Source organism: Mesocricetus auratus, unplaced genomic scaffold (genome assembly GCF_017639785.1).
Source record: "Mesocricetus auratus isolate SY011 unplaced genomic scaffold, BCM_Maur_2.0 Super-Scaffold_100011, whole genome shotgun sequence".
NCBI classification, from domain to species: Eukaryota; Metazoa; Chordata; class Mammalia; order Rodentia; family Cricetidae; genus Mesocricetus; species Mesocricetus auratus.
In genome coordinates this window covers 75,580,912-75,600,637 of record NW_024429195.1, presented here as the reverse complement: position 1 = coordinate 75,600,637, position 19,726 = coordinate 75,580,912, and the positions used below count along the sequence as shown (strand labels likewise).

The following is a 19,726-nucleotide window of genomic DNA, read 5'->3' as shown; positions in this document are numbered from 1 at the left end:
TATAGAATGGGAAACCAGGGGGACCATGATGAGGTTAATCTGTGTATACTGGCCTGATGCACAAGACAAGCTGTTGGGAATTCAATTCTGAATTTCATGGGACACACAGGTTTTAAGAGTCTTGTAAAGTGGCACACTCCTTTAATCCTAGCATTTGGGAGCAGATGCAGGCAGGTCTCTATGAGTTGGAGACCAGCCTGGTCTACAGAGTGAGTGCCAGGACAGGCTCCAAAACAATACAGAGAAACCCTGTCTCTAAAAACCAAAAAAACAAAGACAGACAGTCCTTTCAATCGTTTTAACAACGACAGCACAAGGCAAAGATGTGTGTGGTATGAGAATGAACTTGAGGAAAGGAAAGAAGTAAACCATAATGGAGACAGATGAGGAAGATACCATTCAGCTAATCTGGTACCATGAAAAACTGGGAAGTGGGAACTTCTGGGATTGATTGGATCATTAGGACCAAGCATGTATTGAGGTCTAGGAAGGAACCATAGAGTCCAGTTGGAACTTGCAACCCGGAAAGCATTAGTTCAGTGATGCATTAAGAGTAGGCAGGCAGAGACAAAGACTTGTCTCAAGTACATCGACATCAAGGTGGCATGCTTAAATGAGATGGAGACACCAGAATGAACATGGAGAGGAACCATGACAATGGGAGGACATTAAGGATAGGAGAAACACTGTACATGAGCCAGTCATCATCTGCCCTGAATTTCAGCCCAGACATCACCTCCATCTAAGGAATCTCAGCTTCCTTTGGGCACATTCCTCCCTTTCCCTTTTCCCTATGTTCTATCTATTTCCTATGGCATTGCTATTTGAGATACTTTCCATGCAAGTCAGATTCAGTGTTCTCTTATTATGACATCTCCTAACAATATGAAATAAATGAGAATTTGTTTCTTAAATAATTAATGTTTTTGAAATATATCTTCTTTATTTCATTCCTACTAAAATCCTATTCACTATTATCAGAGTGGTTATACTTTACAATAATTCTTTTACAATAGATATGTTAATGCATTAAGGGACATCTTGCAGGAGACCTAAATTATTGATGAATAGTAATTATATTCACCCATATTTTCTACAATTTTTAATCTCCTATATTAGAAAAGAAAATTTTTGAGACAGGGTTTCTCTGTGTAACAGCCCTAGCTGTCCTGGAACTAGCTTTATAGACCTGGTTAGCCTCGAACACACCAAGATCCACCTGCCTCTGCCTCCTAAGTGCTGGAATTAAAGGCTTGCATTACCACTGCTCAGCAGAAGTGATTTATCTTAGTAGAAAAGGATTTTTGAGTTTTCCTGGTTCTGGCACCACTTAGCCATGGGACCATTTCTGTATGTATAACTATCAAATCTTAATTAACTAATGGTTCCCTCTTCCAGAATATATAGGTAAGAGAAACTGACGATAAACAGTCTAGCTATTCATTATAAGATCTAAGAAACTAAATATAAAGATGTTTCAAGGGTGGGAAGCAAATACTGAGTAATGCAAGTGTCATAAAATCATGGCGTATGCATTAGAAGAAAAATACTTGATAATAATTGGAAAAGATAGCTCCATACACTGGCTTTTCTTTTTCAAAGGAAAAGCTCATTAGAATCGCACAATATTTTTCCTTCCTTTCAAAGTCTACCACCGGTTTTAAGACAAATCAAAGCAGGGTTGTTATAGCTTCAGTACACATGCCAACAACTCCAAAAGCAATGTCAGAGTTACAATTTCTGGAGACAAATGATTCATTTCTGTTTCTGCTCTATTTACTAGAACATAACCACATTGGAGATTCGATCTGAATTCCAGCAATATATAGTCTATGCACTTGGTCACCACACAGACAGCTCTTTCCTCTTGTAGAGTCTCCACAGACAATGGTGAACAAAATGTCCTCAAAGAACTTTAGAGTGAGGGGGCAGACAATTAAAAACTGCTTTTAATTTTGTGTAAATTTGAGCAACCAGTACTCATGATTCTTGAGATAAAATGGGATAAATTAAATTGTAAAAAGATTATCCTCATGCTCTTTCTTCTCCATTCTACAGACCAACAGAAGGAATCATGACAGTAAATATGGTTAGACCTTTTTCTAGACAATTCCAGAAGTCTGCATAACCTCAGTCAGCCCTGTTTTCCAGACCATTCTGTTAGTCTGCATAGCCTCAGCCAATCCTAATCTCTAGAACATCCTGGAAGTCTGCATAGCCTCAGCTGGCCCTGCTGTCTAGAACATTCTGGAAGTCTTCATAGCCTCAATCAGTCTTGCTCTCTTTGGGCAACTTTTTCACTAGAAAATCAAAACCTACAAGCAAGTTTTAATGCATCCTATCCTTGGCTGTTTTGAACTCTGACTCCATAGTGTTGAATTCTTTCAATGTTTAAGTGATTTTATCCTCTCCAACTCCTGAATTTAGCTCTGTTTATCTTATATTGCGTTTGTGATCTCAGTCCAACACTTACAGATTCTTTTGGCCTGATTTTTTTAAATCTGATCTACCTTCTGGGGATTAATAAACTTCTCTGGTTTCCAAGGCTCCCAGTCTTCACAAACAACTCTGTCATCAGTCCTCTATAGACCTGGCAGTGTTATTGCCTTGACCTCTCTCAACTTCTTCTGCATTGTTATTTCACTTAGCTGGCTCTCCTGAATTGCTAGTGATGTGGGCAACTGACTCTGCGATATCCATTTTATCTCCTGCCTCTGGCATATTTACCTTGTGCCTACATCATACAGCCATTCTTCTCTCATTCCTATGCCTTCTGCCAATGCACATAACAATTATGCAATTCTATCTTCAGCTTACCAGTCTTCTCCCTTCCCTCCATTAAAAAAGACAATATCTTGTCCTTGGCAGAAAACCAATTTTGTTGAAAATATCTGCAAAGCAAACATCCCTTAATTGTAGTTTCCTATGTACATACCACATTTTACTCTGTCCCTTTTCTAAGACTTAAACTGCCCCCAGTATAGAATGCCCTATGCCTTTGTGACTTTATACTATTCTCTCTCTGCTAATTCATTATGTTCATATCTTCTCCAGTGAACTTAAAATTTGGGTGCAGCGATTATAGCTATACATCAACTTTTTTGAATATTTTAAAAATGTATTTATTAATTCTTCTAGTTTTAAAATATAGAAAATCTAATGGTGAAAATGAAAGTAAGTATTATGCAAATTTTCCTGTCCTACCATGAAGGATATTAACGAACAAAGCCATCCTGGTAGGCACATAGCTTGGTTTTTTTCAGCTCCCCCACGGTCCATAAAAGCACTAAGAGTGTTTCATACCCTGGTTTCTGTCCTGTGGAGCTAATCCAACCATAGACTTGCTTTTGAAGTCAACTGGAACATCACGCATGGGTGAGTTCCAGAGAGCACACAAAAGCAAGAGAAGAAAACTGACATGTTATTCTTAACTAAAGATACAGTGCTATTTCTGAGTTTCTATACACACTTGGGCATCCCACAGACTTCAAGAGCCTGCAGATGAAGTAGGAGAAGCTGGAGTTTAAAAAAAAAGTCCTGAAAATGGGCAGCAGATAAAGCCACAAGAGAATGAAAGTTCCAAATTCTAAGCAAAACTTCAACATGTTTCTTTTTTGTTCTTTATCAAGTCATAAAAATCACAGATATAGGATTCTTTAAAGCTATAAAGACACTTCCTGAAAAAGTCAGGTTCTTTTCCAATGGCAGTGACTACTCATCATAGGTGTAAAAACTGCTTTGTAGACTCCCATTCAATTCCAAGCAATGGACATTTATCTAGAGTCTTTACTGAGGAGTCTAGCTCATCAAGTTGTGAATTCCATCAGCATCTTCACAAAGAAAGTCATGAAGTAACTCTCATCACATATAGCCCTACACAGCCACTTAGAAAGCACACTTCAGCATTGGTATGTGATGTGGCCACATGGGTGAAATACACATTCCTATTTTATAATATGCTATTAACACTGCAGCCTAACTTTAATCCTATACACAAAGACTTAAACTAAATGCCAGGTTTGTGTATTAGTAGCTTTTGACCCCATGTGTCTTTTTTCTGAAAGTAAAGCCCACTGAGGAAAAAGAACCAACTAATAAGTACTTAACTAGTATTTACCTGGTGATGTTTTTCTCTATCGTTCTAAACCTCTGTGTAGTTACTTATAGGTGGTGGGTAATAGCCTTTACTTTATAATGTATATGACCTGAAGGGAATGGACAGAAAGATGGTAATGAAATCAGTACTGTAAGCTTTATTTACAGAAGAAAGTTTATCTAAGTGCTGAGTCATGGACCAAGGTAATGGTAGGTCTGGAACTCTGATATAAAATTTCTTCTGATTTAGAGTTTCTGACTATCTGGCCATCTGGCCATCAAGCTTACTCATTCTCTTTGAATTTCAAAATGAAGAAAAGGAGACATCAGCTGGGCAGATCCCCAACCATTATCACAAAAGGATAGAGGTCTCCTAACAAGCATTTCTTCAAAATGTGAGCTCAAATTCAGAATATCAGACATAAACTTTACTACTCTCAACTAGACAATAAACTCTAACGTAAAACATGGCAGAAGCCATCATTGGAGCTTTCATGTTCAGAGAAAATGAACATGCCTTTGAGAATCAGAAATGCATTGATTACTGACAAGAAATGAATTCACTAGAGGGCCAAGAAAATTGCTCTGTGCTCCTGGATATTCATGGAACACTTTAGGCCTATTGTGTATTTAAGTATTTCAAGATGAAGCCTGGAAAACTGTATTTACCATTAAGAAGATCATTATTCAAAATAAGTCAGCTATGTTATTGGGCTAAAGACTCTGATGGTGATAAGCAACCTATGTCAAAGTTAAGCTATTATGAGTAAGCACATTAGACACTCAGCATAGTGATTTGCCATCTCCTTGAGAGTGGGCAATGTGAGGATGCCTACCCTAAAATGTATTTGCTTCAGAGATATAGCACAAAATATTCGATCATATTTATATGAACAAGAAGTTATGGAGCACAATCTAGTAGGGCAAAGTACAAATGAAAGCAGTCGAGTCCATAAATGGACACTTGACCCTTTTCTTCAAATATTGTTTTCCTCTCTCTTGACTTACAAAAGTAAATACCTCTTGTATTCTCCAGTGGGTTGATTTTTCATTGCTTTACACACTATATGCCTCAAGAATATCTGTAGCATGAGGTTAGACACAATGCCTCTTGTTTTTAATGTTTATGTTGTATGTCACCCTGTGAGGAATGGAGATGTGAAAAAAGAGATCCTACCAAGCAATTTCTCAGGCATACCTTTCACATCGTATGAAGTTTAAAGGTACTTTCTGCAAACAACTATAAAAATGAAATATAACTCAAAGCAGATGTGAGTGAGTGAACATCTTATGTGCAAGGCCCAAAGGCAATCCCAGATGTATGAAGAAGGTGTGTCATGTCTCTGCTGTAAGTATCTGTTTACACAGGGAGATAGTGAGCCTTGCCTCCTAAAGATACAGAGAACCCACAGCTGTCATGTCTTAGAGAATGCTGCAACCTGTTTTTCAAGTGGTCAGGTCATTCTGTCTGATTCTTCCATGATGGTCCCAGTTTGTGTCCTTTCACTTGAAAGGAGTCTTAGAAGAATCCTCCCTTTGTTGTCTTTTCTGCCGCCCTGAATAAAATGGTATTTGCCTTCATCTGTTTAAAGAAAAACATGCCACTCATAGGAGATGAGTCACAGGAACTGGTGTATGATTTCCTATCCAATTCTTCCCTCACCTGAGTGGTAATGGAAAGAAATAAATACAGCTCTTCTCTCAAACTTTGTAAAAAAGGGAAAATAAGTTACACTGGCTTTTTGTTTCCAATACAAGGAAATAAGGGCATTGTTTTATTTTTTAATGAAATTTAAAAAATTGTAGCTCACTAATTTTGATTTTCTGGGAAAACTATGATTCACATACATACAAAGTCCTTATCTGTTTCTCTTTTGCATCCCAAAATTTTATGTTTAAGATTAAAGCTAAGAAACAAAGTTTAGCTTTTAATTATAGTAGCATTTTTATCTAAGTGGGGTGGAAATGGCATAATATTTCTTTCAGAAAATGAAGGTTTTGGTAGGGTATATACATCTGTGGATGTTAAAGACCCTTACACAAAATTTTCATCACAATGTATGAGCCTGTATTCCCAAGACAGAAAAGAAGTTGAAGTATTACAAGTGATATATACGTAAGCAATGATGAAATCCTTTGAACATTTCAATTTACTTTTATGCCCAAATTTCTGAAAAATACCATGAAGTATAATTGTAGTAATAGTCAACTGTACTAACCTCTTGATCCTCAACATCACACACATACACACACAGTCACACTCACACATATATGCACACACACAAGTTTAATAATTTACAATATTACACAATTGATTTTTGAAAGTTCTGATGAAGCAGACATCTTGTGATTTTGTTGGTGAAATCAACTAGCAATTCTCAAGACAATTTCCAAGAATTAGCATTCCTTCTGAATATTTGTATTGCCTCACAGATAACCTGGGCCAATATCCTAAGTCTAAAAGCTACATTTGATTGTTAATATTGCTTTGTACCTGTGATGAAATAGCTTTTCCCTTCCCAGTGCTAAAGTATGATTGCTGGAGAGTAATTTCATTATATTAGCCAATTATTTTTTAAGATTATTTTCCTCCCTTCAATTATTACAGTTGATGAAGGAAAGATCACATTTCCTCCACATATAAAACCCTTCATGTAGTCTTAGCAACAGTAGTTAGATGAGATAACGAAGGGAGTGAAAAAAGCCAATGAACTAATAAGTGAAGGAATGACATATATCTTCCAAATTTATAGCAATCATATTCGTTGAGTCAAAAGCATACCATTTAGTTACGAAGGCCACATATGACACCAGCTTCCTCCTTACTTGAAAAAGTCCTCTAAACTGGAGAGAAATGCTAAACTTTAAAAACCCATTACCATTTTTCTCATTGCATTTAGCCACCAATGATACTGGGTTTAAGATGTTTATAAATGTTAGAGCTCTACCAAGTAGCTGGGTGGGCGGGATGTCACCGGATGGCATTATGGGATAAAGGTGAAGATTATTAAATGGATTCCACTCATTTTTAGCTCTTTGGAAACACTGGACTTCTGGGTGTCAGTGAGGAGGCCTAGGTAATCTATTGAGCCTTGGGCAGCAGATCAGTACCCATCCCAAATATACACACGGACTTTGGACTCCCATAGAACAATGTGAGGTGCCCTCTCACCCTGAACTCTTGGGGAAGGGTCTAGGCCCTACCCTATATGAAATGACAGACTATGGACACCCCCATGGAGGGCCTCACCCTCCCTGGGGGAATGAGGGGATAACGGGGGGGGGGGTTGGGGGGAGGGCACGGGAGGAGGGGAGGGAAAGGGAGAGGGACCTGGAACTGACTTGTGAAGCAACCTTGTTTCTTATCTAAATTTAAACTGGAAAACAAAATAAAAAAAAATTGAAAAAAAAGAAGACCCAAATTTTAAAACAAAAACTTCTTCATTCAAATAGTTTTATTTTATAGCATTTACTACTTATAAAACATAAGCACAACATTGAATGAGAGTCACTGTGTCTTTCTGTTCCACCAAGTATGAGTGTACCTTGCAGGTAATTGCCTTGCCACTTGAAAGTTTTACCATTCTCCATATATCTTTTAAATTAAAATTAAAATCTGCTAACATGAAACTATTTTTGTAAATGTCACCACATGGAATTTCTTTTAAATATCAACAGCATCATCATTCAACATACCTAAAAACAGAACAGTATTATCCGTGTGTCACTTACAGCCTCTTTCTTTCTTTCTTTCTTTCTTTGTTTCTTTCTTTCTTTCTTTCTTTTTCCATCTTAAGTTCACATCCAGGCAACAAAATTGAGAGTGCAAATAGATTTTCTTTGTAGCCTTTTGGTGAAAATTAGTTCTAAATAGCCTATTTCTGAAGTATCCTCTTTATATGTGTGCATTCCAATTAATAGGCAATGTATCCAAATCTGTGCATTTTTAATTCAAGACAGACATGATAAAAAATTCAGAGTGGGTAAGGGGCTTCAACCAACTTAACTCATAAAGAGTGCACTTGGAAAACTGGCTGACTGAACAATTATTATCAGCTACACGTGGGCTGTCCTTATGGCAAAATCCCAGGGCCTCAGTATTGTCTGCCATCCATTACTTGTACATCCAGGTGGTGTCTAGATAACCACAATTATACACTGTAGCTAAGTGCCAGGGTTCATGTCTAAAGTTAATGGCAAAATAAAGGAACCACAGGAAGTTTGAGTTAAAGGAACGCCAAGCCATCCTTTGCCCTTTATCCACATCCATAGTGTATGATACGCATATAGAGCCCAGTTTGTTTTTGGAACATCCTGGCATGTTCAGCCGTTGCTATTTCAATTGACTGAAGAAATACTCCTTGTATTTTAAAGTAAGGCCAGCTCAGAGCCTTAAGGCTAAAAGCTCAACCATCTCCTACTTCAAAGAACAAGGCATTCTCAAAGCAGAGAGCAGTCCCAAAAGAACACATCCCTAATAGTCAGAAAGGTACACCACATAACTTATTATGCTCAAATTTCCCAGGAAAATGTGTGTGTGTGTGTGTGTGTGTGTGTGTGTGTGTCTATATCCTCCATGGAGGAAACCCTATATTCATATATACAAGCCAGCCCATCACAGACAATAGAATAGTCCCAAACCAGAAGTCAGATGCAGTATCTGCTTTTTAAAAATACACAATGGATGTGTAACTAAATAACTTGGAATGAGACAGCACAGAAACACAGATGTTGGTTCTTCTCTACCTGGATCAAGGCAACATTTTTTGATACAATTGAACACAACCATGAATAAAAATAGCCTTAGGAGATGATGATTAATAGAGAAGATTTGCATCAGACCACTGAAGATTGAATTTAACTGCTATTGAAGGAAAAATCTGACATGAAGAATTAACTGGCAAAACTTTAAATTGGTTAAAGAGATGGCTTTTGGGTAGAGGTGAGTGTGGGGCTGAGGAGTAACTATTATAATAGTGAACTATGCCCCAGACAATAGACGAATAATCATATATAGAGTAAACCCATGAAACGTGAGGTATCTCTATGTGCCATCTGCACTATGGACTGAGTGACAGTGTGTTGTCATTGCATTTTCTCTTAGAGTCAACAGATGTACATCCTAATCAAAAAGTATAAATGCTGCTTTAAAATGGCATCTTATCCCAAGAAGCAAAATGTAGTTGAAGAGTATTGCATTGTATATACCTATACGATCCTTAGTGTGCTCTCTAACCACACTTTGAAGTCTTTAAGATGTTGAGTTATGAATATAAACTTCCAGCAGTGGTCACTATCTTCTGTTTCACCCTCCCAGAATGGATGGAGCATGTGCTAATTGCTCTGGCACTGGGCATTATGAAAGGCAGCATGGATAGGGTATGTGCTAATTGCTGTGATACTGGGTATTGTATGAGGCAGCATGGATGGGGTATGTGCTAACTGCTGGGACACTGGGCATTGTGTTAGGCAGCAGGGCATTGAATCCCGAGCTTTCCAGTCCTACACTTTTTACTTTCTTCCTTTATTTCACTGTCGTTTTTCTGGAGTCTTTGACAACTCATCAGCTGGGCACACCCACAAGCATGGATACCCTCAAGGAGAGGAGCCTACATGTTCCAGTTTCATTTCACATTAGTTATTGGCAATGTCATAGGTCAAATGATCACTGCAGATAAGAGCATTTGAGGCTTTCGTTTCTAAGATGGCTTTCATGGGATTCACAAGTTCTTTCTCAGGCACTAGAGAACAGGGGAACTGCTTGAAAGGACACTGGAAAACTTATGAGAGAAAATGCGAGGCAAACTTTTCTAGGGTAATGGGAATATGGGCTTTCGGTGTGGGATTTTTGTTTAGAAACAGGCAATAATGCAGTTGGAAAAAAGAACTGCAACTACATGGTATGAAATGAAAAAGGAGTAGATGTTTTATAATTGCATTCTTTTGGCTCAAGGGAATCACTGGATGCTAAGGAAATCATCACAATGTTAATTAAGGTGGCTATGAGGTACCTTCACTCCATAGGCAGAGACTGGGGCAATTGAGTTCAAGGACTTTAAAGCCTACCATATCTATGCCTTTATTTTCTGTGTCTTGAACAAGCCTGGGACATTACAATATTTCTTGAATGACTAGAGAAAATAATAGAACCCGAAGAACCTGAACATTAAGTCATCATAGATGTTTACTAACTTTATGACATTGAGTGAAGTTATCTACCTTCTCACAACCTGCCTTTCCTCATCTGTGAGAGGGGTGCAGGGATACCTTTCTTACAAAGTAATTAAGAAGATTAGATAGCAAAAGAAAAGGGATTCGAGGTGCATCTAGTATACAATAGATAAGTGTTAGCCATTAATAATCAAAATTAGAATCTCTCTATATAGTAGATTATAATTTAAACTCTCAACATAATGTAAGAAGCATTGGAAGAGGACAGGAAAGGGAAAGTTATTCAGTGTGTGCTGTGTCACAAATCTGAATATTGGAGAGAAAGGATGCATTTAGGCATTTAAATGCGTATTTACTATGTTTAAATACGTAAATCAGTAAGATGACTCCTTAAAATGCATGCTGAGTGACCTATCAATGCATTCTTCTAAACTGGTGTGTGTGTGTGTGTGTGAGTGTGTGTGTGTATGCTTGTGTACACGTGTGCACATATGTATATGTGTGCATGTGTTTATATGTGTATGTTTGTGTGTGTGTGCGTGATATTTTTAAACTATTTAAAACATCAACACAAGAAATATGTTTCAAGATGATATATGTACATCTACTAATGTCTCTACATTGGTGAATAAACAATAAATATTGCTGATAACTTGATCAATGCTGACACGTGAACACATGACAGACACTAAAGAATGTTTTCTGAAGGCAGGAACACTTTCTAAATCCATTATGACAGGGTGTTTTTAAACATATGTATGATTTCCATGTTTGAAACTTCTGGTAACCTGAATTCTTGAAATACTTAGTGAAAAACCATTACTTTTCAAAAGGTCTATAACAAACTATGTTCAAATCCTTAAGACTTTGATAATTAACTGTATGCCGTATGTTCCTATTCACCACATGTGACCTTTATCTTTCTGTCTCTAAGGAAAATCTGAGCCTAGCAATTTATTTCAGGATTTGCATTTGAACTGTGAACTCAATTGTCAGAAAAATGAGGGAAATCCAAGGATTTATACATGACAAATGCACTGTGGCTAAATAATGTCAAGAAACATCAAGGACATCAATGTGTGACTTAGAGACATTACTAAGGATGCAAAGAGGTTCTGTTTGCTGTGGTGTATTATTAGAAAATCATAAAGTCTAGCAAGGTTAAAAGGACTCAAGGTCATTGCAAATATATACAGACCATCTCATAAGAAATAGATCAGGAGAAAAAAACTTAATCAGATTAGAAGCACCATTTTTTAGAAGCACCAATGTTTGCATTCCAAAGTTTGAACCTTTTTTTCAGTAAGTTGCTAACAATTAAGCTTTGAATACGTCTTTTATTTTCTTAAACCATTCTGGTGTCACTGATGGCCATGCAAATTAAAACCTGTTGTGGGGTTACGGACATGATTCAATACAAACCTGTATATAAAACTTTATCATGAATCCTTGCCAGCCTGCTATATAGTTACTTGGGATGATGTCTTCACTGGCTGTCTCAGAAGGCCCATACCCTGGCAGTTAACATTCTATAATCATTTTATTAGATGATATTGTTTGGGAAAAATAAACTAAAGTAGCGTATGGAAATATTTAATGGAATTATACAAGGAACTTCTTGCTGCCAGGAAAATGCATCCTAAGGACCCTTTGAATAACAATATCCCAAAACCAGACTCAGATCTTTTGATAATTCAAGCATAATCTATAATAAGACAGGTTTGGGGCTAATTTTTAGCCCAAACCCAGACAGATAGGTTGAATAAACAGCTTCAAAGACAATACAACTTTCTAGAAGACAGGTAAGAATAATGGCACATCAAAAGACAAAATTAGAGTAGGCAGGGAAAAAATAATCTCTTAGTACCCAACTGAACTATAACAAATATATTTGTAAAAGAATATTATTTACAAAAAAGTAAAGCAGATGAGCATTTAATTTTACTTTTGGTGAAAGAAATGAGCCTAATGGTGTATTCACTCATTCAGCAGGACTATATTCCGACTTTAAATGTTCACTCACATCAAGTTAAATTGTATTTTTAATTCCTAATTAGCATTTAGAACAATGCAGTTTGGAAGCAATTGACTTTGTGTAACTTGCACAGGAAAAATTGATGGAAGGATTTCATTTGAATTCCATGAAAACTGATCCACTGTGTCACAACTGCAGTTCCCAAAGGATTTTATTCTGTAAAAGCTATGTGATTAACTCTACTTGTGTGTACAGCTCCCGAAAGAATTGAAGTGCAAAGATGTTCCTGGTAACATTTACTGGAATCTCATTAAGCTGATATATCTGCATTTGCCTATTAACAAAAAACATAATATCTGCATATTTATGTATATTATTTCTTAGTCTAATTTAAAAAAATTTTTGAACATGCACACATCAGTCATTTTTATCTGCTGGCTCAGTCTCCTCTGAATTGAATGACATTTTCTATCTGCTCTTTAAACCACAGGCTATCATCTTGACAACTCCTTTCTTTAAGAACCAACAAATTATCCTTAGTATATGACAAATGAAAGCAGATGCAAACTGAAAATACTCACTGTTTCATCTCAAGAGTTGAGCTGAGATAAAGGCAATAAGACTTTTCTGAAATAACTTAATAACTTTACATAAGGATAAAATGATTCCTCCATACAAGAAAACAATTACCAGCCAACATTAGTAGCACCAGAAAATGGTAAGCTAGAATGAGCAATAAAAACATAGCATTTGGAGTGAGATATTAGAGAGTAGCTATTAAAATATCTTACTCAATTTCTATTACACCTTAAAATGAAAGTCATCAAAATGTCATTACAAGCCTTTTCCCCAGATTCTTTAGTGATTTGAATCATTTCTGGAAATGGAGTGCTATCCAGGATTCCCTTAAAATCCTCTGAAATAACAGCAAAGCAAAACACAATGTGAAATTTATGACATCTTATATTACAACAATGTGCTCATATACGTACCTCGGTGTATTTGTCTTCAGATATCTACAATTAAATATTTCTTATGAAATTAATGATTCACAGAAGATGCTCCCTTCAAGAAGACCTGAGGCCAGAAACCCCAGCAAAGGGAGTCAGAGCTCAGCTCTGCAGAGCTGAAGCTCACAAAGCACACATGTAACAGTTGGAAAAAAAGGAAAACCGGTGGAAAAAATCAATTATTTCAAAATTATTTCAAGCCACCATGTGCCACTTAAACCAGGCAGCACAGAACTTCTGAAAGCTTCTCAGCTAAGAGCAGAACATGATCAGGAGTTGAACAACTCAATTAAACAATAAAAGCATCAGTAGCCTGTTTTGGAAAACTAGGACCCTGTAAGGAATTTTCAAGCTGGAAGAGATCTTTGACATACTGTAGCTCTGGCTAAAGTTTGATAGTTCTAACAATAAAAACTACACAACGTAAAGATTATTTTCAATGACACCCCTCCTCCCTCCCCATGGGGATCGACCCCAGCTCTCCATTCCCAAGGTTGAAAAGAAACATAGGAGGACCTGATTGCACTTGGTTAATAAAAGCTAGGCAGTCTTTTGCAAATGACTAACAATAAAATTCTAACTGGTTCTCTTCAAACCTAACACGCTAAAAGAAAACTATTCAAATTTTAAATACTCATATTCAGAAAACAGTTTCCCAATGCTCCTGGTAAAGCAGTGTTTGAAAAAAAAAAAACGGTGATATTTTTTCCTTTACCTTTCAGTTCGAAGAGGGCGTCACTTCTCCTGGATCCCATTTTCTGAAGGATAGTCAGTGCTGGCCGATTAAGAATAAAAACCATTAGCATATTGCTTTAGAAAAAAAAACCTACCAAGCCTCTTTGAGAAGAAAACTAACGGTGCTAGTGGCAATAGATGCCTTTCCTGATTCCTTTTTCTCTTTCATCTTATTCGCAGTGTCTGTTGCCCAAAGCATCCATCAATTAGCAGTTTTTAAGGGAGTAGAACTGTGTTCAGGCTCATCTGCTGAACGGGGCTGTGTGCTCCGTAGCCTCTGCATCTCCCAGCCGCCTTTCTAACAAGGGTCCAGAAAGCAAGCGATCGGGGATCATTCAATAGCACACAAACACTACGTTCCTGGGAATTGCCGGTATCAGACCCAGCAACTTTCCCTCTAAGAGTCCAGCCGAAGAGTACCGGTCCCTAGGTCCCTAGCGCGGAGGCACAGCTCGCCCGCCCGAGTGTGCTTCAGCGCTAGAGCAAAGCAATGCTCACCCGGTCAGGGGAACTAGGACTGACTTACTGGGTCCTGATGAATGCGGCTAATGGCGAGGCAGCCCCAGCTGAAAAAGAGAGGACAGCAAAGCACCCTTCCCGCTCCCTCTGTCCACCTACCCTCTCATCATGCGACTCACAAATGAAATGCTAATAGACTCGAGGACTGATGCCAATTTCCTGCACTTTGCTCAGCGTTTCCGCGGCCCCAACACAATAAAAGATAGCTGTTTGTGGAGAATGTCTTGTTCCATACCATTAACTCCGAACAAAACATATTTTTAGTGGGACAGCCGTGTTTACTCGTAAGAACTGATGAATTGTTCTGCACCATATATCACCCACACACAAAGATGTTCAACTACAGTTTTGGACATAAATCAAGGTACATGCTCCTCAATTAAAAATAAAATAAAATAAAGATCTGCTTAAGTCCCTCAAACCACAAAGATTGAGGTCAGGTTGACCATAGCAACCACAAGCAGAACTTGGGCTTCCAGAAGGACCTAGCAACCGATAAATGAGTTCGGATCTCTTTTCATCTCCACTGGTGTGAAAGCCAAAATTAAAAAGATTAGATCACCCTGCACCCATCACAAAAGGTACCACAATGAAAAAGTCATTTCCAGCTTCTGAATCGTATCAAATAAATAACATTCATCCTTGCTATAATGAACAACTTTCAAAGTAAATTGAATCTCCATAGCCTCACTTTCTCTGGCCGAACAGTATTTACATAACAATATATCATTGGAAGACCTGAATGGATCTTGTAAATGCAGAGCTGGGGATAAAAACATCTTTAGCCCAGATTACTGTATGTTCAGTCTGCTTTGCAGTGCCCCTCATATAAACAGTGTCTTGCACCATGAACATAAACAATGTTTTTAAATTGTGGGAAATGAAAGTTCTTAGGTACCTTTTAAAATGCCTGGACTCACCCAGTGAACTACCATTTGTGGAGCAAGAAAGAACATTAAAAAAATCACTTACTGCCCTTAACCCACGCTCTAGACTCATTTTGTGACAAAGAATTTTCACCTGTGTGGATGGATCCTTGCCTCTTTGTTCATACCAGCAATCTTTGGTCCTAAATAGCTGCTGAGTTTTTACATGGTACTTAAGATTAAAACACATTTGAAGATTTTTTTAGCACGTGTCTCATTCATCATTTGCTATTTCCTCGAAAGTCCAAGACACCCTCCATTGTCATGACAATAATGTCTGTGAAATCTTAGGAATGTCTTCACACACACAGTGTTCATCTTCAGCAGCCTAACTGAGTCTAGATGTCCCCTGATCACTAAACAATAAATTAACGGCTGGTCTCCAAATCACATCAACTCCCAGAAACTGTTGTACCCTGCATATGTTTCAAATGGCTTGTATTCAAAGTAAGACAGCCAAGTCTAAGGCAAAAATATGCCAGCCTAATCTTACTTCTTTGTGGAGGCTCACATAGATATTACTATTTGAACTCCACGGGGAATCTCATTAATTTTTAAAACTCTCTGACCTCAGTACAGTTGAGTGTAAAAATTATTACAAATTAAGAATGAAAGAACATCACATGAATTCTGTACAGCCATATGCTCCGCCTTGCACAAAACGTTACTATCGTCAAACAGAAATTCTTTTTTAACAGATATAGATTTAAACAGCATGATACATGTCACCACACAGACTTAAAAAGCAGCCCACCCTTCCTCCAGCCCTGCTCACACCTCACCTCTGAAGATTCTAGTAACACAAAGCCCTGTGTGAACACCGGCAGGTTCCATAGGCAAGGGGCAGCAGAGAAGGTAACCCCCCTCTTGACAATATTTACCTATAGAGGCTTCCTTTCTTAAATCACACACGTCCCTCTCAGTCACAAAGATACAGAAATGTAAGAACTGTATACAAATATTTTCTTACCTAAAACTTGTTAGAAGAATGTTCTTGTTATTGTGGTCACCTCCTCCGGTTCCCCCTCTTGCCATCATGGGAATTGGCTCCGATGTGTTGGTTACTCTGTGCCTCAGTTACAGCTGTGATACTCATCTGCCTGCATTGAACCTATGAGGGGAAATGAGAGAGGAAGGGTGGCAGAAAGAAAATGAGAGAATGAAAGAGAGAGAGAGAGAGAGAGAGAGAGAGAGAGAGAGAGAGAGAGAGAGAGAGAAAAGGCTCTACAGAGAGACTAAGAGAGAGAGCAAGCACAACAGCTGACTTCAGCCCAAGAGCCTAAAACCTCTAGTCAAGTGAAGCCAGGACAAAAATGATCAAAGCTTTGTCTTTCATCAACGGACTAGACAGCTATTTCTTTTTTTCCTCCTCTGAAAAGTAGGACTGTCATTGGGGATTCTCACCAGGAAGGCGCAGACAGAGGCAGACCTTCTCCAGAGTGCTAGCGCTGCCCAGCAGCCCGTGCAGAATACAGGTACCTATTGTTCCAGAGACAGATATGTAGCCAGCCAGTCAGCCTCTGACAGATCTCAGCAAACCAGCGAGCCTGCCTTCATTTTAACTCCTTCTTTACTAGTGCCTTTTTGCTGAGAAGCACAGGTCTTCTCATCACCCCTGAGAAATAACTGGGGCTGAGGCTGATGATCTCAAGGCAGGAACTAAGCCTGCTTCTTTCACAAAGAAGGACTTTAGCTACTAGTCCTGAAATTTGTATTTAATGGCAAATGTGTCTTCTTTTTTCTGGGAAGAAATAAAGTGTTAGATGACAACAGGGAGACAGCGCATAAGAGAAAAACCATGATGTGCAACATGAGCAGGGCTGTCTATTTAATAAAGAAGATGAAAATTGAGGCTATTTCAAATACCCTGACATTAAATACATATGTCCCAGCACAGATGAGGTCCCCTAAATCAAGAGGGTCCCAATCTTGAGTGCAGGGGTAAAGCCCATTTAAGACATTCCCTAAAAAAACCAACCCCTAGTAAATCTGTTTCCCTAGGAGTTGGACTCTTTTTGGTTCCCCTGACCCACATGTGTGTGTATGTGTGTGTGTGTGTGTGTGTGTGTGTGTGTGTCTGTGTGTGTGTGTGTGTGTGTACTCAACTACTTTCTCAAGAATCCCCTTAAGTATCTCTCATCTCCAGTTCCTGACCAATGTCTAAATCGTGCAAACTTACAGAAGCTAGGAGAAAAAAAATGACCTGATTCCCGATTCTCCTTGGTGGGTCTGAAGAGCCAGACAGGACCTTTGATTGTTTACATTTCCGAACCTCAACAGACCATGCTGTGTTCTAGTTTTCATCTGTGTGTATCAACTGAATGTTTTTCCTACATAGGTGCAAACGGAGACCTTAATAATGGAAAATGGGGAATAGAATAAAAGTAGCTTGTCACGGAGTTAAGATAAGAGGTGAACAAGCAAAGATCCATGATGTCCCATCTATTTTCTCTAGAATGAACACCATTCATTGTCGCCAGGATTAACCCCAAGGAAAACTGCGCATCTTCTGAAATAGTAGGTGTGCTGCAGAAAGCCGAGATGATTATGACATCCCTTTGTAAAATCCACACTCAGGCATCACTTTACAAAGCCAGAGGGCAAAGACTCAGCATCAGAAGGAGGTTTAGTCCTCATGGCTGTTAATGGTAATGAGACATATAGAACACAGCCATGTACTACCGAATACTTAGGGTTTGACTTGTTTATTTTTAAAGGCAAACTAGTACTAGATTCTATCAGAGTGTTTTAGGAAACTCTTCATGGGGATGGGGGCACTAAAAAGTACAGTGTCTTTTGTCCTAAATCCCAGCATTTTGAAACCAGTTCAAGTTAGGCTGATTTAACTAAGACTGAGCAATTAATGCAGGATTTGGAAACCCAGAAGTGAAAATTGCCTAACTTGTGACATCTCAAAAAGCCACCTAGGGCTCTTTGATCGGAGGGATGTCTATTAGACCCAGGATGCCAGCTGACTTCACCTGGGTAAAGAGAAAAAGTACAAACATTTCCTTATGAAACACATCGAAAATTAACATAGAAGCCGAGAAGGAAACAAGACGTTGTAGCTCATTTCCTCCCTGTTCATAATCTGTTTTCCCCCCAAGCCCATTTTAAAGACTGTGTTCTCTGTGTGGTCAATGAACAATTTTGTTCTGACTCTCCGGATAGCAAAATAGCAGAAGTCCATTCAATGGGAGCAAAGAAGGTCAACTATAGGACCTTCTACAGAAGACCCCTGGATCTCAGCAGAGGTGACACCTAGTCCCAGCTCTTTGTGCTGCCCCTAAGGCTGCAGTTTAGAGGGGACATGTAGCTTCTCACTCCTGAGCACATGAGAAGACTTAAGAGTAAGTGCCTTTAATTAGAGCATTACCCAGTCCCCAGCCAGATGTTATCTCTTATGCCCTGCCCCTTTTGATCTTTCTGTTTCTCCTCTGTTCTCTCCAGAAAACTGAGCTTTGGTCTGCCAGCCTAGTTTTAAATATTCAGCTCTTAACATGTTCTCACAGTCAGGGTGCATCGTTTTCTGGGTGCTTGTGAAGAGGGCTAGCAACATCAATGGGAGTCATGCACAGGGAAACACACACAACAGGCATACTACGGAGAGTGTAGGCACATATGTGTGGCTGTTGTGCATAAATAGGTTTCAGTGTTTGTGAAGGGTACACATTTTTATATGCTTTGGAGTAGGGAAGTAATATTGGTAGTGTTTTTTTCTGTGAATTTCCTACTAGGATGCCTGTGTTATCCTACAATCCATCAATATAGCTCTAAGTTTATAATTCACAGCCATCACCAATTTGCCAAATAAGTCACTTCAAGTAAGAAAGAGTTTGGCAGAACGTGCCAACTGTTTTTTATTCGAAAGAAAAAACAAATTGCTGTGTGCTCGGTGTGTAAAGTCTAAACACAGGAGAGTATGGGACCAGGGGTCCTCAGGGTCCTCTGATACTTGATACTGGGTATTAACTCTTTATGTCTACGTAGCTGGATCTTAGAGACCCAGATGGAGTTTTCCAGAAGAGATGTGCAAGGAAACATAATGTCTTCATTATATTAGGGAATATTCCAATTTTTTAACCCTCCCAAACATGCCACAGTCTCATATAGTTATTCATTCACACAATAAACCCACGCTGCTGTGACTTCTGAGAGACTCTTTGGGAATGCTGTAAGTAGCTCAACTCCTGTAAAGTTAAAAAAAATAGTCTCTCCACCAAATTAAACATTATCTAAGTTCTCCATGCAGCTATTATATACACAGAAAATAACTTCTGCTCACACTCTATAAA

The 19,726-nt window shown here is 38.5% G+C and overlaps 1 long non-coding RNA gene across 3 annotated transcripts in view; it reads right to left on the bottom strand.

Annotated features, from left to right (window-relative positions):
- Positions 1–16,959, bottom strand: part of LOC106020939 — a 92,100-nt gene extending 75,141 nt beyond the window's left edge. The window contains exons 1-3 of one of the 3 annotated variants that reach the window (XR_001196331.2): positions 16,836–16,959; positions 16,402–16,542; positions 13,967–14,026 (exon numbers count right to left, since the gene is read on the bottom strand). This is a non-coding gene — a long non-coding RNA (uncharacterized LOC106020939). The remainder of the gene's footprint in view (positions 1–13,966; positions 14,027–16,401; positions 16,543–16,835) is intronic. The other 2 variants (XR_005880531.1, XR_005880532.1) reach the window with 2 other exon arrangements.
- Between the last annotated feature and the right edge of the window lie 2,767 nt (positions 16,960–19,726).